Genomic DNA, 27,298 nt, shown 5'->3' with positions numbered 1-27,298 from the left:
CATGTGACCGGCATTTGGAATCCCACCAGTCACCATACCGACGCCGGGATCCTGAGCTTTAGACTGCCGATGGGGGGGGGCGAATGCAACAAAGCCCCTTGCAGGCTCACTGCACTCACTACAGGTTCTATTCCCATTTTATGGCTGTTGTGGACACCCACGGAATAGTCCCTGTTAGTTGGCATGTCAACTGTCTGGATTTTAATCGAGCGGGATCCCGACGGTCACTCGACCGCAGGTCACATAACTACTGTACATCTCCTGGGATGGAACACTAGGTTGATGAATCAGCAGCATCAGCAGCAGTACCTAACAAACAATGCCAGCTCATTCAGAGGCAGGCTACTCTGTGTATCACTGGCTTCACTAAGAGGCATACCACGGACAACCTCTTAGAAAAACTAAGGGATGTCATAGCAAAATGGCTTACCCAACTTGGACTCGCCTCAGGATGTGTGATTTCTGATAATGCCAAAAATATTGTGAGAGCATTACAGCTGACTGAAATCCAACATGGTGGTACGGGGTTTTAAAAAATGACAGGGGCATGCACGTGCAGGATATGCTGTCTGTGGCCTGAAAAACTTTGGGACATTTTCGGCATTCAGCAACAGCATGCAGGAGATCGCAGCATCTGCAAGAATAGTTTAATTTGCCACCAACTGGAGCAAGAGGTGGTAACCAGTTGGAAGTCCAACCTTTACATGCTTCAGTGGATAGAGGAACTGCAAAAAGCCATCCATAGCTATATAACTAGAAGGGAAGTGTACCTTAGTCCAGTGCAGTGGAGAATACTTTCTGTCTTGTGTAAGGTGGTCAAACACTTTGACGTAGCCACCTGTGAAGTAAGTTAAGACACTGCTAGCTGGAGTCAGGTAATTCCTCTAATTAGGCTTTTGGAAAATCAGCTCAAGAAATTGAAGGAGGAGAAGAAACAAAGAGTATCTGTTATCCAAGAATGTTCATCTAACATAGTAACATAGTATCTGAGTGTCACGATCCGGGTATCTGGACGCCATTACTTACCCTTCAGATGCCTCCTAAGGCGGGCTCAGCGTTCCAGGACCGGATTCCGCTGTTCCTGAGTTTCCACATACAGAGTGGTCTTTTCATCAGCCGCGGCCTCCGCTGTGCCCGCGTGGTTAAATGTGCATCTATCAGCCTGGCGTCTCCTGTCTCCGGTGGCCGGCGCCGCCATTACTGTTTCCCAGACCACATGGATTACAAACCAAACTTCCCTCCAAGTGTCTGCATGGGCGCAGCCATCTTGGATTCTGTCATCTGATCATTTCCACCAATCTGCTGTCTGTGTTGTTGATTTGCATAATTGCCTAGCCAACCCCTTCCTTGCTGCAGGTATAAGTAAGCTGTACCTGAGCAAGGAAGACGTCAGTGCTTTGGTTGTCAAACCTAGTTCCTGTTTGTCTCTCTTCTATGATTGTCTTCCAGGTTCCAGCTCCTGTCTCAAGACTTCCACCATAGAGACCCGCACCAGCATTCCACCTGCGGTGTAGCCTGACTCTCCAATCCATTGTGGATTCATCTGTTTCCAGCTACAACACTACCTGCTTCCAGCCTCAGCTTCCAGCAGAGTACAGCTTCCCTTAAAGGGCCGGTGTCCTTTCTACACTTTACCACTCTCCACCGGAATTATTATTTCTCCGCTCTCAAGTTCTACATTTCAGTTCACATTTCATCGCTCCCAAAGTTCATTTATTATTTAACTGGTTCCAGCCAGTATCCACTCCGTGCTAACAACAGTCTGGTTCCAGCCAGTATCCACAGCAGCTGTTTTACCTTCAGCAACCCAGCTCTTCCTGGAACACCAGCTGGTATAATCTTGGGTTATCTCCATTGCTACAGCCGGGCCTGGTAAGGACTTTCCATCTAGAAGATCATAAGAACTATCTCACACTACCAGTGCCCTGAGGCTCCTGCCATGCTGTAGTACTCAGGAACTGTATTTATTCTTTGCTGACTTTTACGTTTTCTTTTATTGCTGCTGTGTTGCGGAGTTGTCATAAATAAACATCATTGACTTTTATTCCTGGTTGTCGTGGTCACGCCTTCGGGCAATTCTTCTACATGTCTAGGGGTCTGATACAACCTGCCAGGTTCCATTACACCTCAGTCCCTACAACTGAGGCTGCCTCCCGTCAGCTCAGGCCCTCAGTTGTGACAGTAAGCACTGACCTAATGAATCCAGCCGGAGATCAGGATCAAGCGGCCAGGCCGATGCAAGAACTGGCAGCCCGACTTGAACATCAGGAGGCTGCACAGGGCCACATCATCCGCTGTCTCCAGGATCTCTCTACTCGGCTGGATGGGATTCAGACAACCCTCCGTGGATCAGACCGTCCGGTGCGTCAACCACAGTGACTCCAGCTATAACCCCACCCACCTTACCCATTTCTGCTCCACGTCTTCATCTTCCAACGCCAGCAAAATTTGACGGATCTCCAAGATTCTGCAGGGGATTTCTCAACCAGTGTGAGATTCAGTTTGAGCTACAACCTGGCAATTTTCCCAGTGACCGTACAAAAATTGCCTACATTATCTCTCTTCTCAGTGGCTCAGCCCTTGATTGGGCATCACCGTTATGGGAGAGGTCCGACACCCTGCTATCCTCCTACACTACATTCGTGTCAACATTCAGGCGTATCTTCGACGAGCCAGGCCGGGTAACTTCAGCTTCATCTGAGATTCTCCGTTTGCGCCAGGGATCACGTACTGTAGGACAATATCTTATACAGTTCCAGATCCTGGCATCCGAACTGGCATGGAACGACGAGGCCCTGTATGCTGCATTCTGGCATGGCTTATCTGAGAGTATTAAAGATGAGTTAGCTACCAGAGACTTACCTTCCAAGTTAGATGAGCTAATCTCACTCTGCACGAAAGTTGATTTACGTTTCAGAGAGAGAGCAACTGAGCGTGTAAGATCATCTGCTCCAAAATCTTCTGCTCCTCCTCCTCGCCAACTGTCACCATCTAAAGATGAGTCCAGCCAAATTGGTCGTTCCCGTTTAACTCCTGCTGAGCGCCGAAGACGCCTCTCCAAGTCTCTCTGTCTTTATTGTGCAGCTCCATCTCACACCATTAATGCCTGTCCCAAACGTCCAGGACTCCAGACCCTAGCTCGCCAAGGAGAGGGCCGGCTAGGAGTAATGATCTCCTCTCCATCTCCTCAAGATTGTAATCTCCCAGTCTCGCTTCAAGTTGCTCAACGTTATCGGAACGTCATTGCCCTCCTTGATTCCGGAGCAGCTGGGAACTTTATTACCGAAGCCTATGTTAAACGGTGGTCCCTACCCACCGAGAGACTTCCTTCATCCATTTCTTTAACTGCCGTGGATGGCAGCAAAATTTTTGATGCAGTTATTTCTTTAAGGACTCTACCAGTTCGTCTGAGAGTGGGAGTTCTTCATTCCGAACTTATTTCTTTTTTAGTGATTCCAAGAGCCACACATCCTGTGGTCCTGGGCCTTCCATGGCTCCGTCTTCACAATCCTACAATTGATTGGACGACTACGCAAATCCTGGCATGGGGTTCCTCCTGTGCTGAGACATGTTTGTTTAAAGTATTGCCTGTCTGTTCTTCCTCCCCCAGGTCGTCTGATGTTCCACCTCCTCCATATCAAGATTTCACGGATGTGTTCAGTAAAGCTTCTGCTGATATCCTTCCTCCTCATAGAGAATGGGACTGCCCGATTGATCTCGTTCCAGGGAAGGTTCCACCTCGAGGCCGAACTTATCCGTTGTCTCTGCCTGAGACGCATTCTATGGAGGAATACATTAAAGAGAACCTAGCAAAGGGGTTCATTCGACCTTCTTCTTCTCCAGCCGGCGCAGGCTTCTTTTTTGTAAAGAAGAAAGATGGTGGTCTGCGGCCGTGCATCGACTACAGAGGTTTGAACGACATTACCATCAAGAACCGTTATCCTTTACCCCTGATTACTGAGCTCTTTGACAGAGTTAGCGGAGCTACCATCTTTACAAAGCTGGACTTGAGAGGTGCATACAATCTCATCCGGATCCGTGAGGGTGACGAGTGGAAGACCGCCTTTAACACCCGTGACGGACATTATGAGTACCTCGTCATGCCCTTCGGATTGAGCAATGCTCCAGCTGTCTTCCAGCATTTTGTCAATGAGATCTTCAGAGACATTCTATACCGTCATGTCGTGGTCTATCTAGACGATATCCTCATTTTTGCCAACGATTTAGAGGAACATCGTTTTTGGGTTAAAGAGGTTCTGTCCCGTCTCCGTGTCAATCATCTCTACTGCAAATTAGAGAAATGCGTCTTTGAAGTCAAGTCCATTCCGTTTCTAGGGTACATTGTGTCCGGTTCCGGACTAGAGATGGATCCTGAGAAACTACAAGCAATCCAGAATTGGCCGGTACCCTTAACCCTCAAAGGGGTCCAGAGGTTCTTAGGGTTCGCCAATTATTACCGAAAGTTTATACGAGACTTTTCCACCATTGTGGCGCCTATTACTGCTTTCACCAAGAAGGGTGCTAACCCGTCCAAGTGGTCTGAAGAAGCCATGCAAGCTTTTCATCTTTTAAAACAGAGGTTCATCTCTGCACCTGTCCTGAAACAGCCTGACATCGACTCTCCTTTCATCTTAGAGGTGGATGCCTCCTCCGTTGGAGTAGGAGCGGTGTTATCTCAGAGGGCTAAAGATGGTCATTTACATCCTTGCAGTTTCTTCTCACGGAAGTTCTCCCCAGCGGAGCGCAACTATGCCATTGGCGACCAGGAGTTGCTAGCCATCAAGCTCGCTCTAGAGGAGTGGAGATATCTGTTGGAGGGAGCTTCTCATTCAATCACCATCCTTACAGACCACAAGAACCTTCTATATCTAAAAGGCGCACAATGTCTCAACCCTCGTCAGGCCAGATGGGCACTTTTCTTTTCCAGGTTCGATTTTAAACTCCAGTTCTGTCCGGGCTCTCAGAATCGCAAGGCCGATGCCCTTTCCCGCTCATGGGAGCAAGAAAATGAGTCAGAGTCTTCAGACAAGCATCCTATTATAAATCCGTTGGCATTCTCCACGGTAGGGATGGACTCTACGCCCCCATCAGGGAAAAGTTTTGTGAAGCCGACACTAAGGAAGAAGCTCATGCATTGGGCCCATGCTTCCCGTTTTGCCGGACATACAGGTATCCAAAAAACCCTGGAGTTTATCTCTAGGTCCTATTGGTGGCCAACTCTGAAAAAGGACGTTTTGGAGTTTATTGCATCTTGCCCAAAGTGTGCTCAACATAAAGTATCCCGCCAGTCGCCTGCGGGGCAACTGGTTCCACTATCTGTTCCCCGTCGACCATGGACCCATTTGTCGATGGATTTTATTACAGATTTGCCCATGTGCAACAAGTTCAATACCATCTGGGTGGTAGTTGACCGGTTCACCAAGATGGCACACTTCATTCCTCTCACCGGTCTTCCGTCAGCTTCCAAGTTGGCTCAAGTATTCATACAAGAGATCTTCCGACTCCACGGTCTTCCAGAAGAAATTATCTCAGATCGAGGAGTTCAATTCACAGCCAAATTCTGGCGAAGTTTATGTCAAGTCCTCCAAGTCAAGTTAAAGTTTTCCACGGCTTACCATCCTCAGACCAATGGTCAAACTGAGAGGGTGAATCAGGACTTGGAGGCCTTCCTCCGCATCTATGTGTCCTCCTCTCAAGATGACTGGGTTCAATTACTTCCCTGGGCCGAGTTCTGTCATAACAACCAGTATCATTCTTCATCTTCTTCAACACCATTCTTCACCAACTTTGGATTCCACCCTAAAGTCCCTGAGTTCCAACCGCTTCCAGCAACTTCTGTTCCCGCAGTGGATATCACCTTGCATCAGTTTGCCAATATCTGGAAGAGCGTACGATCAGCTCTGCTCAAGGCATCGTTCAGGTACAAGAAGTTTGCGGATAAGAAGCGTCGAGCAGTTCCTGCTCTCAAGGTGGGTGATCGGGTATGGTTATCCACGAAGAATTTGAGGTTAAGAGTTCCCAGTATGAAGTTTGCACCTCGCTACATCGGTCCTTTCAAAATTGATCAAGTCATCAATCCTGTTGCTTACAGACTCCAGTTACCTCCCTTCTTAAAAATACCCAGGACATTCCATGTTTCCCTGTTGAAACCGCTAATCTTGAATCGGTTTCATTCCTCACTTCCACCAACTCCGAAAGTCCAAACTCAACGAGGCGTTGAGTATGAAGTGGCCAAGATCCTGGACTCACGTCACCGTTACGGTCAACTTCAGTATCTCATTGACTGGAAGGGCTATGGTCCTGAAGAACGCTCTTGGACCAATGCCTCTGACGTCCATGCTCCTGCCTTGGTCCGAAATTTCCACGCAAAGTTTCCTTTAAAGCCTAAGAAGTGTCCTGGGGCCACTCCTAAAGGGGGGGGTGCTGTCACGATCCGGGTATCTGGACGCCATTACTTACCCTTCAGATGCCTCCTAAGGCGGGCTCAGCGTTCCAGGACCGGATTCCGCTGTTCCTGAGTTTCCACATACAGAGTGGTCTTTTCATCAGCCGCGGCCTCCGCTGTGCCCGCGTGGTTAAATGTGCATCTATCAGCCTGGCGTCTCCTGTCTCCGGTGGCCGGCGCCGCCATTACTGTTTCCCAGACCACATGGATTACAAACCAAACTTCCCTCCAAGTGTCTGCATGGGCGCAGCCATCTTGGATTCTGTCATCTGATCATTTCCACCAATCTGCTGTCTGTGTTGTTGATTTGCATAATTGCCTAGCCAACCCCTTCCTTGCTGCAGGTATAAGTAAGCTGTACCTGAGCAAGGAAGACGTCAGTGCTTTGGTTGTCAAACCTAGTTCCTGTTTGTCTCTCTTCTATGATTGTCTTCCAGGTTCCAGCTCCTGTCTCAAGACTTCCACCATAGAGACCCGCACCAGCATTCCACCTGCGGTGTAGCCTGACTCTCCAATCCATTGTGGATTCATCTGTTTCCAGCTACAACACTACCTGCTTCCAGCCTCAGCTTCCAGCAGAGTACAGCTTCCCTTAAAGGGCCGGTGTCCTTTCTACACTTTACCACTCTCCACCGGAATTATTATTTCTCCGCTCTCAAGTTCTACATTTCAGTTCACATTTCATCGCTCCCAAAGTTCATTTATTATTTAACTGGTTCCAGCCAGTATCCACTCCGTGCTAACAACAGTCTGGTTCCAGCCAGTATCCACAGCAGCTGTTTTACCTTCAGCAACCCAGCTCTTCCTGGAACACCAGCTGGTATAATCTTGGGTTATCTCCATTGCTACAGCCGGGCCTGGTAAGGACTTTCCATCTAGAAGATCATAAGAACTATCTCACACTACCAGTGCCCTGAGGCTCCTGCCATGCTGTAGTACTCAGGAACTGTATTTATTCTTTGCTGACTTTTACGTTTTCTTTTATTGCTGCTGTGTTGCGGAGTTGTCATAAATAAACATCATTGACTTTTATTCCTGGTTGTCGTGGTCACGCCTTCGGGCAATTCTTCTACATGTCTAGGGGTCTGATACAACCTGCCAGGTTCCATTACACCTCAGTCCCTACAACTGAGGCTGCCTCCCGTCAGCTCAGGCCCTCAGTTGTGACACTGAGGTTGAAAAAAGACAATTGTCCATCGAGTTCAACCTATTTGTGGTGTCCTATGCATGATGATTTGACTAAAATTTCTGACTGATGCTGCTGTCAGCCATTGCATTTTATCCCTATTTATAGTAACTATAATGCATGACTATGCACCATACCCCTGGATATCCTTATCCAATAGGAATTTATCTAACCCATTCTAAAAGGTGTTGACAGATTCCGCCATTACAACTCCCTCGGGCAGGGAATTCCAAACACGTATTGTCCTTACCGTGAAAAAGCCTTTACGCCGTATTGTGCGGAATCTCCTCTCCTCTAACCTGAGCGAGTGTCCACGAGTCCTCTGTGTTGATCTAACCAAAAACAGGTCCCGCGCAAGCTCTGTGTATTGTCCCCTTATATATTTGTAGATGTTGATCATATCCCCTCTTAGTCTCCGCTTTTCCAATGTAAACATGCCTAGTCTTTCAAGCCTTTCCTTGTATTCCATCGTCTCCATGCCCTTAATTAGTTTGGTCGCCCTCCTCTGTACCTTTTCAAGCTCCAGGATATCCTTTTTGTAGTACGGTGCCCAGAACTGTACACAGTATTCAAGGTGTGGCCTCACTAGTGATTTATATAACGGGAGTATAATACTCTCGTCCCTAGCATCAATACCCCGTTTTATGCATGCTAATATCTTATTAGCCTTCTTTGCTGCAGTCCTACTTTGGGTACTACTGCTTAGCTTGCTATCTATGAGGACACCTAAGTCCTTTTCCAGTACAGAATCCCCTAATTTTACCCCATTTAGTAGGTAGGTGTAATTTTTGTTCTTGTTACCACAGTGCATTACCTTACACTTGTCTGTGTTGAAGCCCATTCTCCATTTGGCTGCCCATGCTTCTAATTTAACTAAGTCATTCTGAAGAGACTCGGCATCCTCCTCTGTATTTATAGCCTTACACAATTTGGTATCATCTGCAAAAATTGACACCATGCTCTCTAGACCTTCTGTTAGGTCGTTAATGAAAATATTGAACAATAGCGGTCCTAATACTGAGCCTTGCGGCACACCACTTAGCACTTCAGTCCAAGTTGAAAAAGATCCATTAACCACAACGCGCTGCTTCCTATTATCTAACCAGTTTTTGACCCAAGTGCATATTGTGCTTCCTAGCCCTGATTCTTGTAGCTTGTATATAAGTCTCATGTGTGGTACAGTATCGAACGCTTTGGCAAAGTCTAAAAAGATTACATCCACGTCTTTACCCTGATCTAGGTTTGCGCTTACTGTTTCATAAAAGCCAAGTAAGTTGGTTTGACAGGATCTGTTCTTCATAAACCCATGTTGATTCCTTTTAATGACCTTATTGGTTTCAAGGAACTTCTGAATACTATCTCTTAGAATACCTTCCAATACTTTCCCCACTATAGATGTAAGACTAACTGGTCTATAATTACCTGGTTCAGCTTTACTTCCCTTTTTGAATATAGGCACTACTTCCACTATACGCCAGTCTTTGGGAACCATACCTGATATAACTGAATCCTCAAAGATCAAAGATAGCGGTTTTGCCAGTTCAGAGTGAAGCTCCATTAGAACCCTTGGATGAATACCATCGGGCCCTGGTGATTTATTAATCTTTAAATGTTTTAATCGGTCACAGACTACTTCCTCGCTTAAATAAGTACCTATCAGTGTGATATTGTCATTATTGAGATTGGGTCCTCTCTAGTGAATACTGTTGAAAAAAACTAATTTAGTGTGTCCGCTATGTCATTATCATTTTTGCTTAAGACTCCCAACTTGTCTTTCAAAGGGCCTATACTCTCCTTTTTTAATCTCTTGCTATTAATGTATTTAAAGAATTTTTTGGGATTCGCTTTGCTTTCCTTTGCTACTAGTTTTTCAGTTTCTACTTTAGCCGCTCTTATTTCCTTTTTGCAATTTTTGTTACATTCCTTATAGTGCTGAAATGACTCTGCTTCCCCGTCAGATTTGTATTTTTTAAATGCTCGCCTTTTCTTGCCCATAAATTCCTTAATCTTTTTGTTAAGCCACATCGGTTTATGATTTTTATTCCCTTTTTTGCTACTCATAGGAATATATTTGAGTGTATTTTTAGCTAGCAGGAATTTTAGTACCTCCCATTTCTCCGTAGTATTTTTTCCTAAAAACAAACCTTCCCATTCAATATCCCTGAAAAATACCCTCATATTTTCAAAATTTGCTTTGCTAAAGTTTAAAGTCCTAGTTGAACCAGTATAGGGCTGTTTGTAGAAACTGATATTGAATGTGACCATATTGTGGTCGCTATTTCCTATGGGTTCCCCTACTATAATACCCAATACCAAATCCTGATTGTTTGTTAATACCAGGTCTAAGATTGCATTGTACCTAGTTGGTTCCTCAATTAGTTGAACATGTAGATCAAGTACTTTAGTTGCTTCACCAGGATCCAAGGGTTGCCAATATCTTAAAATCAGATCACTACATTTTAGCGACCATGCTTGAACCTACAGATGTTGCCATGCTCATCTTGCTGCGATGCCGCATGGTGCCTTGTGGCATGCAGCATTGCGGGCCAGTCTGTGATTAATTGCAGCTGGCATGGAATTCATTCTGTTAGGAATTATTGGAGTGATCTCCAGCTGCAAATACTCGCAGCCCGGCATACCATGCAGCAAGCCAAGTTGCAGCATGCTGCATCGCAGCAAAGACGAGCATGGTTACATCTGCAGGTTAAAGTCATGTCATGTCTTTCTTTCCAACAAACCCAGATCTTAAGAGATGCAAAGAGCTCCTGTTGAGAAAGTTGGCAACTCAAGTGTTACACGACACAACAACATCCCCTACTTCAGTTTCTCCAGCATCTACCAGGAAAAAACTCAGCATTCTCAAATGACCCAGTGGTGATGAAGAGGAGTCAACACAACATTGTCACATCTGGTCGGGTCTAAGAGAAGTGCCTAAAATAAGTGACACCTCTACCATAACTCCATCTAATATGGTCACCATCCAAAGAATGGTGGAGGATTATTTTCATGACACCATACAAATAGGCATGTCACAGAGTGGCTTTGACTACTGGAAGAAAATAAAGGCAATTTGGAGGCCCTTGTACAAACTGGCTTTATATGACTTAAGCTGCCCACCCTCCAGTGTGTACTCAGAAAGAGCATTCTGCCCAGCCAGGAACCTTTTAAGCGATCAGTGTAGGAGGCTACTTCCTCATAATGTGGAAAAGATGATGTTCATCAAAATGAACTACAAATTCAACGAGAAAGACCTTTATCCCTGATGAAGGTGAGAATGAGAATGGTAGTGACAGTGACATCTTGCCATTGCAAAATTGTTAGCTTAGCAGCCTAAAGCCCATTAGTGGCTTGTTTTGTTGGGGCCCAAACCAAGCAAGCATTTCAGCCATAAAAGTGGCAGTCCCTGTCACTGAAGTGCTTGGTTTGTTAAAGTGTGCATGTCCATTTTAATATCCAACATAAGGTTGGGTAGGACGGCCCAGGACAATTCCAACTTCCACCACTTTTTATTTGTGCCACTGCTGTGCGGCAGTGTTTCAAAGATGTGCTATAAATGGCCGAATGTTTGTGCCACTGCTCTGTCGTTTAGTAACCAGCCAACTCGCTGCAGACTTTGGCCTAAAGCGTATGAGAACAAAATTGTGAGCTGTGAGGTGGAAATGACTAGAAATTAATGTTATTGAGGTTAATAATACTGTAGGAACAAAAAAAAGGCAGAAATTATGTGATTTTAGCATTTGTTTGACTTTTTTTTTTTTAAATACAAATTCAAAACACCAAAAAATGGTCTTTCTAATATTACGTTATTTATACAGTATAATGTTCTGCAGCACATTACAGATAATACTGTATTTGGTCACTCTCATCAGTCCCTGCCCCAGTGGGCAATTCAACATGTGACCCTCCAGTTTTTGTGGAACTACACATCCTAGCATGCTCTGCCATAGTTTTAGCATGTCCTCATAGCAAAACTGTAGCAGGAACTGCTGGGATGTGTAGTTCTACAACAGATGGAGGGCCATATGTAAAATACCCCTGCTCTATATTCTCTACCACATGTACACACACACACAGAAACACACAAACACACATACACATATAGACTGGGGTTAATCGACTAGTATGATTCCAATCAACCTACCATTATGTTTCTGGATTGTGGAAGAAAGCCAGACCACCTGGAGAAAACCCACACAAGCACAATGTGAACATACAAACTCCACACAGTTGGGGCCTTGGCAGGAATCAAACCCAGGACCTCAGTGCTGTGAGGCAATAGTGCTAACCAGTATGCCAACTATGCTACAGAACAAACGAGTGGAATTCTTTCTTCAACAGAAATTAAATATTGTTTGGAATTTTTCCTCAACACTATTGCAGAAGTTCTCACAAATGTGTTGCAAGTTCCACTAGAAGTAGGGACTTTCTGAATTCCTTGCAGGGAGCATCCCCCCAGCAGTTGCTGAGGGAGCCCACTCCGAAAGACGCAATATTATACTTAATACAAATGGAGACAGAATATGTGACATAGAAGTGGGTGAAAACCTGAAATCCAGTAATCTTCAAGCAGTATGGTTCAGAATAAAAGACAGTGACCAATTTATCCTACACAAAAACAAAGGTGTCAGATATTAGGAAAGCTGATTTTGTAGGGAAAATTAAAAAGTGCAATACTTGAGGCAACAGACCTTTGTATCAAAAGGTTAGGAAAAACAAAAAGAAAAGGAAGCCAGTGTGGTTTGCAAAAGAAGTAGCAAGTATTGTGAAAGCAAAAAAGATGGCCTTTAGAAAATATAAGCAGATGCAAAATAATGTAGACAGAGAGGTGTATCCTGTTAGACAGAAGGAGGCCAAGAAAGAAATTGGATATGTAAAGGCACAAGCTGAGGAGAAAATAGCCCAGTATGTGAGCAAAGGGAGCAAAACTTTTCTTAGGTACTGTATATAAGTGAAAGGAGAGTCTTGTTGAGGCAGACAATGTAATAGCCAGTGGCAGAAGTCCGAGAGGCAATGGAGTCGGCTGCCGCCGGGCTCCAGCAGTGAAGTGGGCACCTTCTCCATTGCCTCTAGTGACAGAGCGGCTGCCCGGCTACTGCATGACACCCCTGGCTACCCGGCTCCCACATGACACCTCTGTGTGCCTGGCTCCTGCATGACAAAGCCGGATCCCGCATGCCCCCCCCCCCCCCCCCGGCTGCCCGGCTTCCGCATGACACGCCCGGCTCCCGCATGATACCCCACCGGTTGCCCGGCTCCCTCCCCCCTGACAGCGCAGCTGCCCAGCTCCGGCTTCTGGACAATGGCTGGCCGGCTCCCGCCACACAGTGCAGCTGCCCGGCTCCGGCTCCCACATGCTGATACCACAGCTGCCCGACACCTGGTGAGAAGAGGGAACTGATGGTGTGTATGTGTAAATATGGCTGTGTGTGTGCGTATTTGTATGTGTGTGTGTGTGTGTGTGTGTGTGTGTGTGTGTGTGTGTGTGTGTATTTGTATGTGTGTGTGTGTGTGTGTGTGTGTGTGTATATGTGGCCGTGAGTATGTAGATATGTGACTATGTTTGTACAAGTGGTATAATGTGTGTCTGTGTATATGGCAGTCTGTATATGTGGCTGGGTGTATATTTGTATATATGTAAGTGTGTGTGCGTGTATATGTGGCTGTGCGTGTATACCTGAACTGGGCCAAGGGGGGGGGGGGGGGGGGGGCAATATAATCTTTTACCACCTCCGGGCGTCTGGTATTAACTTACGCCCTTGGTAATAGCAGATCATCTTTATTATTGTTTGCTCAATATTCACTACTAAAAGAGAGGGGAAGGGGCCACAGACTGTACAAGAACTGAGAGTCTCCGCTGTTTGGACATTATCCAGCTGGTAATATACAATTTATTTACAACTCATTTTCATGCAGATGATTTTTATAGTGCAGGTTATTGTTAATACATGAAATAACACCAGTTAACCAATCACGTGGTTTACTGGTTTTTCAGTATACTGGTGTTATTTTATATTGTGTACAATTTTATCTTGAATCTATTATTTCATTAATTGTAATTGTGAACCCCCGGGAGGTTATTTAAATTATTATGTGTCAATAAATTGTGTTCTTTTATTAATTTCATATTGGTTGCATATATGTATTATTAAGCGCCAATTGGGAGTATTTGTTTGTGGTTTTGTGTTTAGAGGCTGGCATACCTCTTTTTCCCCATCGGCTGCTCATATACATTAATCAGGACCCATATTCAGTACAGTGCCCTAAAGCTACTTTTTGTTGCTACTTAAAGCTCATTTCCTCTGTAGCATCGTACAGGATGCCGGCGTACAGAATCCCAAACGCAGCCCGGTATTCCCACTCAGGTGGTGGTTCCACGCCACCACCCGAGTGGGACTATAACCTGTGGTGGCAAAGCTTGCTACTGGGCCCGAAGCGTGGCGAGTGTAGCAAGATGGGATGCCGCTGTCGGTACAGTGACAGCTGGCATACCATCTACCGGCCTCCCGTATGTATTCCCACTGTAACTGTATGTCCAATTTATCTAAATCAAATTATTATTTTTGCAAATTAATTTTTATTGAAAATTTACAGAGATACAGATATCAAATAGGCATTTCACAACTAAATCATAGAAAAAAGACTGCAATCCGTGTGCGTTGTGAGGACCATTAGAAAGATTAGAACACTATCAATTGCATGTAGTATCTCAACAAGCACATCAAATATTATAGGTACTCATACCAAAAGAGAAGAAATGGAAGGGTGAGGGGGGAAGAAAAGAAGGAAAGCCACGAAAGGAAAAGAGAAAGAAGAGGAGTAAAGTAGGGGGTTTCGAAACTTGACGTCAGGGAACATCTTGGGGCTATTGGAAAATGAGGTATCTCCTACTAAGAAGACTTATAATAAGTTGTCTCTTTATATGTCAGCCATGGGTACCAAGTAGCGGTAAAGGATGTGTTTCTCATATCTAACGATGAAATTATATCTTTCATTGCCATATAATGATCAAGTCGGGGATTCCACTCTTTCATATTAGGGATCACCTCTGACTTCCAATGTATTGGGATAATTGCCTTAGAGGCACTCAGGATGTGGTGAAGTAGCGATTTCTTAAATTGAAATCTGGGAGCACGTGTAAAATTTAAAAGCCAAAAACTAGGACATAAGGGCAGATCTTCACCAAGAATAATACTAGCTGTTTCCACCACTTTGCGCCAGTATGGTTGAAGAAGCGAGCACTCCCACCATATGTGTAAGGGGGTGCCCACCGCTATCCCACATCTCCAACATGTGTTGGGTACTCCGGGGTAAATTTTCGCTAAGAGATTTGGGCATCGGTACCACCTTATGAGTACTTTGTAGTGAGTTTCTAAGACCAATACATTGGAAGTAGATAAAAAAGTGTTACTATAGATACCTTCCCAATCTTCCTCAGTCACCAAACCCTCAAGATCTAATTCCCAATCCTTGACAAATTTAGGTTGGGAAGAAAATCTGTGGTCTACTATCCATTTATAAAATGTAGAGAGAGTGTGACGGGGATATGGAAGAGAGAGACACAGTTGTTCAAACAAAGTCATTGTTCGTTTACCCTTCCCAGGAGAGCAAAGAGTCATTAGGAAATGTTTAAGTTGGAGATACCTCCATATTTCCTTATTTGGTAGATTCCATTTGGTTTGCAGGTCAGGAAAGCATATTATGCCTGCTAAATCAATTTTTATTAAATTAACATCTAGTTAAAACAATCTTATCATGATAGCCTTTGGCCCAGCATGCCATAACGACCAGTAAAAATGATAAATCCTGTGATTTAGATCAGGCAATCTCATCCGATACATGGTAGTTTGCCCATGTAGGTTTCCCATGCCTTTTTCCATCATGCTGTTTTTGAATGCTACGAAATGTAATAAATATTCTCTGTAAAGGCCGGTACTCACTGGCCGATGTGGGAGAGATGTGTGCTGAGCGAACCGCTCAGCACACATCTCTCCCGCCGCTCAGCACAGCGCGGTGTGTGCTGAGCGTGCGGGGGGAGACGGGGGGGCGCTCATTTCACCCAGCGGGTGAAATGAGCGACCTGCTAGATTGGCCTGCATGCAGGCCAATCTATCAGCAGCGATACCGATGCGCGGGGCTGCGCATCGCTTTCGCTGTGAGGGGTACACACGAAGCGATCATGCTTAAAATCTAAGCAATCTAGTCAGATTGCTTAGATTTTAAGCAGCGATCGCTCCGTGAGTACCCCCCTTTAACTTTGATTTTGCAGACTTGAGTACCACCGCATAGTTATGTATAGTCTAACTTGGAACTTTGAAACTCTTTACCGCTGGTTCTTATATTTACACTGATTTGTAGAACAACTTGTTTAGTACTGTAATCAGTCCCGGCAAACTGAACTTTTTTTTGTTACGCTTCAATAGAAAAAAGGAATTTTCAGCAAATATTGTCTTTACCTCTGTGTATACAAAGTACCAAGCTGGTGTGCATGTTGTAAGGCAATGCTACTGACACCATACTAAATATATCACTGTGACTGAAAGAAGTATTGATCCAAAAGAGATTAAACAGAATTAATGTGAATAAAGCACTTGGACTAGATGGCTGACATTGTGGTTCCTCAGAGAGCTCACTGATTGCCAAACTGTTATTTCATATTTCTACAGAATCTCCAGAATAAACACTACTGGTCTGAAAAATGCAATGTGTAACTGGATAAATAACTGGCTAGAAGATGATGGTGGAGATATATCAAGCCTAGCAGAGAGGAAAAGTGGATAATGTGTGCAAAGCAATCAATCAGCTTATAACTGCCATTTGTCTAACACAGAGATCTATGTACTAAGCCTTGGAGAGGCAATAAGAAATGATGTACTGTAGGGATGTATTATGAAACCAATAGGAGCCTGTACCTGTAATGTGTAAAGTAAAGCAATCACATCGGCATTCACTTTACATTCTGCTGCAGGACCCCCGGCTGCCTATTGTGCATTCATGGTCATCACACCATGTATGTGCAAGTCGTTATTGCTGGGAGGGATCAGGAGGATCCTTCTCCCAGTAAAATCAGCTCTATGAAGCCTCTTTTTAAGAGTTAAATTCTCCATGTGGAGTGCCAATGTCCCCAACGCCTCTTTGTGAGCAGCACTACTAAATGACACGATTTAGTTCTTTCCATTTATTATTATTCTCTTACTTCTTAGGCTTGCCAATCTGCTTCTGTATCTTCAGCCTTCGTTGGCTCCAGATTTTTTTTTTCTTTTGGCTGCCCCACTCTACATGGAGCCCCCAGCCATTGCTCCACAGAAACAATTGGCAAAGTCCATTGCAAACAATAGCGAGAAATGAATACAAAGGAACAAGATCAGTGCCGCTTCACAATTCAGAAGTGTTACGCTCTATGGTTTGCAGCCAATTGACAAGGAGCCAAGGTTGTGAGCCAACTGCTGGACTTTTGTAGATGCTATATCACCAGCTAATTTCTTTTCATACGAATGGATTTTTAATAACTACAGTTGAGAAAGATTATTTCATCTATTATTGTACAAGTCCCAGTACAGAAGTAAATCCTACCTCACCAAATTACGGGAGTAAACCAACAATTGTTTAGCTTGAATTTCCATATCACTGTATAAAGTCTACACTATGGGGCATATTCAATTGGGTGCAAGATTTCTGCCGTAAAACTTAACATAGCTATAACAACCAATTTCCGATGACTGTGGCTATGTGCGCTCCGATATTCGCATGATCTAATTGAAAAAATTTGTCCCAAAATTATTTTTGACTGTTTTCAAATGTTTAAAATGGCTGATTTGTGCATATTTTAATAGCAGATGAAAAAGTGACAGAAAAGTAAAAAAATGTTGTCGTTAAATTTGGGGTGAATAAAAAAAATAACTAGATGATTTTTTTGAGTCATGTGCAGACACTTAAAAAAAATCTTTAACTACTTAACTGATGATTTTTCCCTTCAAAACCATTCATACATTTTTTTTACATTTTTTTTAGAATTTAATATAGTTTAAAAAGTATTTATTTAAATATTACATTATGCGCATCAGCAGAACTGATCTCCTTGTCAAAAACTGGGGGATATAGTGGGGCGGCATGATCGTATGTGATCTGACCATGCCAGTTAAGTGGTTAAAATACACCTGCAATGCCCAACTGGTATCTTAAAAACACCTGACCCATGTATACAGCACCCCCATATAGCTGCCCCATATCTTTTAACTCATTATTCTGCATTTGCCAAATTATACCCCAATAATGACATGTAATTATTGTCCCAATTAAGTTCAATGAAAACTTCCAATTGCCTAATTAATTATTGGGGGTTTCCCAGGGGTTCTAAATCAAGTCCCGACATTTTTAACTTAAAATAATGATTTTTTTTTCCTATTTTACACCAGCTTTGGGCCTGATAAAAAAAAAAACACCTTGGTATATCCTATCAAAATTACAGCAGCTAAAATTCTCATAGACAATTGAATAGCAAAATCACAGCAGCTGGGCAAAATTTCTAGCAACACAAAGGAAAGAAATATGTAACACAGCCAATTGAATATGCCCCTAAAATTCTAATTTTTTTTGTCTCATCTCTCATGAACCTGAGTTTTGTAATAGTGAGAACAATAATATTTTTTACTGTATCAACAATTTCTCAAATCCCAGTGAGATAACAGTTGTAGCCAAACAGAAAGGATCCAAAAAGATTCAATAAAAGTTTCAATAGCGATATGAATGATGAGACACTCATTGAACCCATTTAATCGTTTCTTATTTGGCTTTAATCATTCGCTCCAGAGACCTTTTTTTTATTTTTAAATTCATGAAATGTTGGATGTAACAATAGGGTTATTTGTACTGGCTGTAGAGAAATTAAACATAACAAAAGACAGAAATGATCTATATAGCTGCCAGCAGTGACTACAGAAATTTTAGAGAGTGTTCATTGCACTGGGTTGGCTGCATTTTGCCTAAGAGTCAAGGGGGTCATTCCGACCCGCTCGCATGCAGCGGTTCTTCGCTACGGTGCGAACGGGTGTGGAATGCGCATTGCACACGTGCCTCATTGCCTGGCGACAGGGGTCGCCGGGCAACAACGCTGGTTACGAAGAAAGCGGTCGCAGCAGCGACTGCAAGAAGATTGACAGAAGGAAGGCGTTCCAGGGCGTCACCTGTCCGTTGGCGGACGTTTTCGGGGAGTGGTAAGGAAAACACAGGCGTGTCCAGGCAAACGGAGGGCGGATGTCTGACGTCAAAGCCGGGAGGAACGTCGCTGGATCCGTCGTACAGGGTAAGTAGATCCAGCCTTACTCCTAGGTTGCTGGAAACTTTTTTAGCTTAGCAGGGCTGCACAAGCGATCGCAGCGCTGCTAAGCTAAAATACACTCCCCCCATAGGCGTGGATTAGTTGATCGCACCAGCAGCAAAAAGTTGCTGGCTGCGATCAACTCGGAATGACCCCCTAGGTCACAAAACCAATTCTCTTCTGACAGTGAGAACGATTATATCGAAAGCAATGCATACAATTTTTACCAGCATATAGTTTTAACTGAATCAACTATCAATGGGCCTAATTCAGCATGTGGGGAGGAGAGGAGGTGCTCAGCACAGGGCAAGGCTGCTCAGCATTGGGGGTCCCCTTCCCTGCTGAAATGCGCTCACATCTCAAGAGTAGCCCCCTGCCTTCGCAGCCTAGCTGTTAAGGCAGTCGCTGGGCCGCCAACACAACCACCACGGCCCGACCCGCAAATGGTCTAGATACGCCTCCGTTGTCCGGACCGTGCCCTCCCAATGCCACACCACTGCCCATAAAATGCCCCAGTAATAGACAATTAGTAGGCTATCAATTCAAACTGAATAACAGTAAAAGCAAATGGAAGGCTACCACACTGGCGCTAGTGAACAAATTTAAATAGAAAAGTTACTGATCATCAAGTGATAAAAAGGCATACAATACATCCCTTAGCAGAAGATCCGGAACAATGCCTTCAGGAATATCTACTGCTGTTCACAATGGGGGTAATTCCAAGTTGATCTCAGCAGGAATTTAGTTAGCAATTGGGCAAAACCATGTGCACTGCAGGGGAGGCAGATTTAACATGTGCAGAGAGAGTTAGATTTGGGTGGGTTATTTTATTTCTGTTCAGGGTAAATACTGGCTGCTTTATTTTTACACTGCAAATTAGATTGCAGATTGAACACACCCCACCCAAATCTAACTCTCTCTGCACATGTTAAATCTGCCTCCCCTGCAGTGCACATGGTTTTGCCCAATTGCTAACTAAATTCCTGCTGCGATCAACTTGGAATTACCCCCAATGTGTAGTATAGTCAACGTTTTATCATGTAGCTCTGCTACAAATCCCCAGGTGAGTGAAAGTAGGTGTGAAGAAAGAAGACCCCAACCTGTAAAATATCCACAACCATAGTGTGCCCCACTCACAGGATCAAACTAATAATGGCACATAAAGGTATCTTTGTGACTTCCAAAAGTGTACACACACCAGGTAAGTTTAATCACGGGTAAAGAAGAAAGCTTTGTTCCACACTCACTCTCATGAAAATGTTGATATACATAGAAAGGTTTCTTTGGCATAGGAAACTCCAAGGGTTAAGCGTGCCACGCTCACTGAAATGCATGCACTGACAATCATATCAAGGTTTCTTTTTAAAGTCTTCATTCATAGATCATATTCCATCGGGATCAGTATGATTAGCCAGAGCTTGAGATGCCAGTGCTCTTAATACCGACACCGGGACCCCGATTGTTAATAAGCCGAGAGGGGTGAGTAAGGGATGTTTTCCCCTCTCCCCAACCCCCTAACCCTATCCCTCCATCTCCGCAGCCAAACCCTAACCTCCCCCTTGGTGCCTAACCGTAATCCTCCCCCGTAGGTGCCTAAACCTAATCCCCCATCCCCGCTGCCTAAATCTAACCCTCACGCTCCGCAGCCTAACCCTAACCCACCATGGGGGGTGCCTAACCCTAACCCCCCCTACCCACAGCTTAACCCTACCCCCCCTACCCCCCCCCATTCCCCGCGGCTTACCTGAGTTGCGGGCCAGTGTTTCCTCATTTGGGTTCCCGACTGTCGGTATTCCGGCATCGGTCTTTTGACTGCCGGTATACCGACAGCCGGGATCCTGACTGCTTCCCATTCCATCCCCAACTTCCAAATTTGCAGCAGTGTGTCTATGAGCGAAGGAATGGTTCAAAGGAAGTCCATCATAAGTGAGCTAAAAGCAATAAAATCCATAAAAGAACTTGGTAATAAAAGCAAGTATAGAAAACGAAACAGAGTATGTAAATAGGCAGTAAGTGAAAGAAACCAGACAATCAAATAGGAACAAATTCAACATTCAGTACCTCTGGTGTTATAGTGTAGATGGTGAATTAATAAGTCAGTATAAGTCACATAGGGGGTCTATTTACTAAGCCTTGGATGGCAATAAAGTGGACGGAGATAAAGTCCCAGCCAATCACCTCCTAACGGCAATGTCACAGGCTGTGTTTGAAAAATGACAGCTAGGAGCCGATTGGCTGGGACTTTATCTACATCCAAGTCTTAGTAAATAGACCCCATAGAGAATGTGATGTCCTCTACCTGCTTAAAGTGTACATCAACATTTGACAAAAAACTGTACCAGGCCTTCATTTCATGACATCAGTGTGCTGTTAAAGAGAGGAGGGGTCCCACGTGCAGTCTTCATCTCCCCCCCTACCCCTCCACGGCTCAGTTGCAATATGCATCCAGCTATACCCGAGCCCCCAAATATGTGTACTGCCCGGCATCCTTTACAATCTTTATTTCCCATATAGACCAGTGAGCTTATAATTGTGATCATCATTTAATTCATTATTCCCCCATTATTATTATTTTACAAATAAGCAACTAAGACTAACGCTTGAAGGGTAGAATTTTTTAAAAAAAAAATCTATAAATTTGTCACTGTTGTACATCATAGGGATCAGTCATTCCCAGAGAGTTAAACTGACTAAGATAATGATGTAAATAAATTGCATTTTAATAATAAGTGCAAAGTCAATAGCTTTGTAAAGGAAATAAGTTACCCATCAAAATGTTCTCCAGTTGGTCCCCCAGAAGCTACGCAAGATATTTCCTTCACCAACATCTGGTGGTCATGCTCTGAGATGTTTTTATGTCAATGAAAATTAGAACTCTAATAACCATTGACTCTGAAGACCCCACAATAAGTGATGTGTCTACATATCTCTGGCCAGGAATATATATGGAAATGTTTTGTTTCAGTGTAAATGTACAGTATGTCTGCTAGACTTATATTAACAAAAATGTGTGTGATGGAACATTGATTAAAAAAAAAAATTATTGTTGGTTCACTCATCTGTAATCGTATGCTGGTAATACACAGGTGATGCCGGGCAATTGGTCCAATAACTCAGGAGCTGTGGCCTCCAAATGTGCATGATGCCTGATAATTGGTCCAATTTAAACCAATAAGATCATTAACAGTTGCAAGATGGCTGCTAGCAGCCTGTGTGTGTGATCCTCCTCCTACTGAACAAGCTCCAATACAGGTTGAGTTTCTGAAAATTCGACAACCAAAATATTCCGAAATCCAAACTTTTTGGAGCACAGCCGAGATAGTGACACCTTTGCTTTCTGATGGTTCAAGGTACTGTACACACACTTTGTTTCATGCACAAAATTATTACAAATTATTACAAAATTGCACAAAATTATTGTATACAATTACCTTTAAGTGTATAAAGTGTATATGAAGCATAAATGCATTTTGTGTTTAGACTTGGGTCCCACCCCCAACACATATTTCATTATAATATTTATTTATTATTTATTTATATAGCGCACACATATTCCGCAGCGCTTTACAGAGAATATTTGGTCATTCACATCAGTCCCTGCCCCAGTGGAGCTTACAATCTATATTCCCTATCACATGTACTCGCACACAAACATTCACACTAGGGTTAATATTGTTGGGATCCAATTAACCTAACAGAATATTTTTCGATTGTGGGAGGAAACCTGAGTACCTGGAAGAAACCCACGCATGTACGGGGAGAATATACAAACTCCTCACAGATAGAGCCATGGTAGGAATCGAACCCATGACCTCAGTGCTGTGAGGCAGTAATGCTAATCTTACACCATCCGTACTGTCATAATATGCAAATATTCCAAAATACAGAAAAATCCAATATCCAAAATACTTCTGGTTCCAAGCGTTTCGGATATGGGAGACTCAAACCAGTAGTGACAGAAATTATCTGTCCACTCAGCCATGTGTGGAACAACCAGATGTCATCTAATTTCGCCAACTTGGATATAATGCTGTCATTTGTGTTTGGAGATGAGAAGCTGAATTGTTTCCGATGTGACTCGGTGGCATCTTAATTTGGAATATGACTGTGCAAACACACGCAGACTGACAGCAGTCATGCACGCACATTTTCATTTTTAACAAAACAAAAACACATTGGGGGTCATTCTGACCTGATTGCACGCTGCAGTTTATTGCAGCGGTGCGATCGGGTCAGAACAGCGCATAGATGAAGGCTGTTGGGTAGCTACGATCGCCTCTGCCTGATGGGCGGAGGGGGCGGAACGGCGGCGTTTGGCCGCCGTTTAGTAGGCACGGTCCAGCCAACGCAGGCGTGGCTGGACCAAACGGGGGGCGGCCCGCAGCGGCTGCGTGACGTCACACGCAGCCGTAGCGGTGAGTAGCTCCCGGACAGCACGCTAAAGCTGTGCTGGTCGGGAGCTACTCTTGAAGTGCAAAGGCATCGCCGCTGTGCGATGCCTTTGCACTTCTGCAGGGGGGTGGGACAGCACTGACATACGGGGCGGGATAGCCCTGTGCTGGGCGTCCCCCCTGCATGTCAGTGTGAATGATCGTAGCTGTGCTAAATTTAGCACAGCTACGATCATCTCGGAATGACCCCCATTGTTCAAAATCATAAGGCTTATGCAGGCCATACATCTGAGGGGCAATTCATTCCCCAGTTCCTCAATGCCGATCTGCTGATCAGTGATCCAATTTGCCAATTAGCGGACTTAGATGAACGCAGATTTCTCAGGGAATCAGCAAAATCCAATATCTTAAAAATCCTGACTCACTGAGGGGTTTGTTTACTAAGCCTTGGCTGGAGATAAAGTACCAGCCAATCAGCTCCTAACTGTCATCTTTCAAACCCAGCCTGTGACATGGCAGTTAGGAGCTGATTGGCTGGTACTTTATCTCCATCCTAGGCTTAGTAACTAAATAGACCCCTGATTCTGATCATTTCTGGGTTGGATTTTGTCAATCACCTGACCCAGTCATCAGCAGAACAGGGAATTTCCCTGACAGATGCCTGATGTACAGTCTGGGCGCCATTATTATTTATTTATTTATTTATTTATTTATTTATTTATTAACAGTTTCTTATATAGCGCAGCAAATTCCGTTGCGCTTTACATTTTGAAATAACAATAACAGAATGGGTGATAACAAACAGTCATAGAGGTAGGAAGGCCCTGCTCGCAAGCTTACAATCTATAGGCCTAGCTAACTGTGCATACTATCTCACACAGCAACCTTAAAATAAATACAGATTTAAAGCAAGTGCCATTAAAGATATTGTAATCATCTCTATAGTTAAATCTGGGTAGTGTCATGTCTAGTTTCCCAGTGTCAATTAATACTTATTTAGTCAGGCTTTTAGTTTATTTGCTTCATAAATGTTTGTCTAAAGGGTTCATAAATAGCTGACTGAGCAACACACACACAAACAAACAAACAAACAAACAAACAAACAAACGTAAAAGAAGTCAGGCACATCCTGGCCAAGTGCTCCAACAAACATTTAGGGCGGGATATACTAAGGCAAAAATGCGGTAAAACCCCCATTTTCGGGTGGTTTACCGCACTTTCAAATGTACTAAGACCCCACCGCCGGTTTTTCGCCGCCCAGGATGGCGATATCCTATAGAAGCCTATGGGCTTCTTATCGCCGTCCGCCGCGACCCGTCGCCTCAGCCGCCCCCGCCGCAGACGCCGACCCTCCCTCCCTCCTGGCATACCTTCCTCCAGGCAGCCCTGGAGGTCCTTCCGGCTGCAGGGGAGAGGAGGAGGCGCCGGGGACAGCCTGCTGCCTTGTTCCCGGCAGCTGAGGTGAAGGAGAGCCCAGGGAGGTGAGGGAGACCCCCCTGCACACCACCTTACAGGTATCGCGGGGGGCCTCCGTTGATTGCATATGTTAGTACATATGCGTTCAACATCGCTGCGATGGGCGGCGATGTATGTTAATACATCCCGCCCAGAGAATGATAAATAACCAGTTATTCCTGGGATTTAAAAATTATAATGTAGCCTACTCAGGACTGGAATGTATAAAGGTGTGCTGTACGTAAAACGCTTACCAGTTCTTCCAGATCCTATGTTTTTTAGCGTAGAGTAGGTAAAGTAGACCAAGTTATACAGATGTTCATTCCAGATCTACCTGTGCCCCTGACTGTAGTGATAATACTCAGAAATGATTTTAGCTGTTAATGTAATTAAAATGAAACCCAAACCAGGAGGGACAGGGAGAACCACAGCTCCAGACAGAACAGGAAAAGGGAGAGCAAATGGATTTTTAAATGGTCCTCAATGACTTTGACATCAGTTGAGACCAGTTGACTACCAAAAAAGCAAATTACATTTGTTCCCACAACATATTGAAAAGTGGATTCTTACTAAATGGAGTCAGAATTCTGACAAGAGTATTCCAGCTGAAAATAAACCAACATATTAGGTTAAGAGTCCCATCCTTTTTGTCCATGCCAATATCATGTGATTACTTATTCTGTTGAATAAAAAAAATCAAATGCAATGTCTGGTGTAAACAATGGTGGATGCTAATTGCTTTTGTTACTTTCAAGTTATTTCGGATACTGGTTCTTCTTTTCTTGTTGAGGGTCCAGGGGATCCACAGGGTTAACCTTGGGGGTATGGCTGATGGAGACCAGGATCAGGCACCGAACAGCTAAGCTTGTGAGCCTCCTAGGATGCTCCAGCACCCCAACCGGTGCCCAGAAACCATGACTGGGTAGGTGAGTTCGGTGGGACCCCTGGCAAAACCTTCCACTAGCAGAGACACAGGGGCCGTCCCAGGGCTGCAACCAGAGAACATTGGGGGACAGGAAAGACAAGTTCCCACTTGCGGGCCCCGCATTTGTTGCAGTCCTGTGCCGCCAGTCCTGGGAGACGGACCGGCGGCACTGACGTGTATCCCAGACTATTGCAAGACGTTGAGACCCACTAGACCACCAAGGCATAACGTACTGGCACTGGGGACATAAAAATACAGGCCAGGGAACCAGTGGTGGATGTCAGTAAGGGAAGGTCAGAGCTTCCCCAGTGGTCCCTCCCCCAGCTCAAGGTGCCATTCCACTGAGGCCTTCCCACCGTGTTCTGCTCTTCCCTCACCCAACTTCCTCACAGAGACCCTGGGTAACCATTATCAGAGCTCTGCAGGTCTCCAGGAATTTGGTCTCCCTGTATACCGCGGGTTTGGTCTCCCTGTATACCTCTCCTTGAAATCAGGGTGTACACAGCGCTGCATCCTACCAGCCTTCTACACTGACTGAGTAGTTGATATCAGTGCCCACTGTAGTTATTGTATTTCTGCATTGTATGTGACCTATGCTAGTGCTGCTGCCTGTACTCTCTTTCTCAGTACCTTATATTGCTTTCCCTGTGCTTTATTCTTACAGTAGCCCTTGAATAATAGTGTGTATAGGGTTTACTCTGCCTCACATTTCTCTGTCTTGTATGTGTGCAGGTTCATTGTCATACACTGTAACTGGTTACACACTGCACATTACCATATTGTGTGTGTACACTCCTTGCTGTTATGTCTAACAAAGGCAAGGCAAAACAGACTGGGGCATCTACTCTGTTAGCATGTAAAACCTGTAACACAGAGGTTTTAACCAGAGGCGTCACTTACGCCTTATACACCCGGTGCGGCCCCGCCAGAAAAAGGGGCAGGGCTTCACAAGAGGGGGCATGGCTTCATGAGAGTGGCAGGCCTTCGCTTCCCCATTTTTCATCACTTGGGGGGATTCGGGAGGTGCGTGCTGCCTCCCGCAGAGTGCATTTTCTGCAGTGCCGGCTTCTACACAGTGACAGGAGCCGAGTGCTGCACATAATGTAACAGTACAGCACTCGGCTCTTGTCACTTAGCAGGAGCCGGCATTTTGGTGTCACCCCTCGGCGGATGACACCCGGTTACGGGCCGCACCCCCCGCATCCCCCTTGTGACGCCACTGGTTTTAACTCAGGATTTACAAAAGGATGGTCAGTGCACTGCTTGCGTTGTACCTCCACTCACATCAGCTCCCCCAGCGCTTTTTTTTCTAACTTGCTGGCTAAAATAGCTGACCATATTGCTATCCCACCTGTTGCTCCCCCTATGGGTCTCCTACAGCCATTACAGCCTGTTTATCAACCCATATCAGCCCCACCGACCCCTATTCTCTAGTTGGACTCCTTTTTTAACTCTATACAGAGCTTGGCTGCTTCCTTGACTGCATTTCAGAACATCTTACAGGGCCAGGAGACATTGCCTACACTAATGACACAAGGCGTACGGTGCCCTCCTCACAGTCTTCACCACTCTGAGATTCTGA

Source organism: Pseudophryne corroboree, chromosome 12, assembly GCF_028390025.1.
Source record: "Pseudophryne corroboree isolate aPseCor3 chromosome 12, aPseCor3.hap2, whole genome shotgun sequence".
Lineage (NCBI taxonomy): Eukaryota > Metazoa > Chordata > Amphibia > Anura > Myobatrachidae > Pseudophryne > Pseudophryne corroboree.
Note: the sequence above shows the minus strand (reverse complement) of the source record.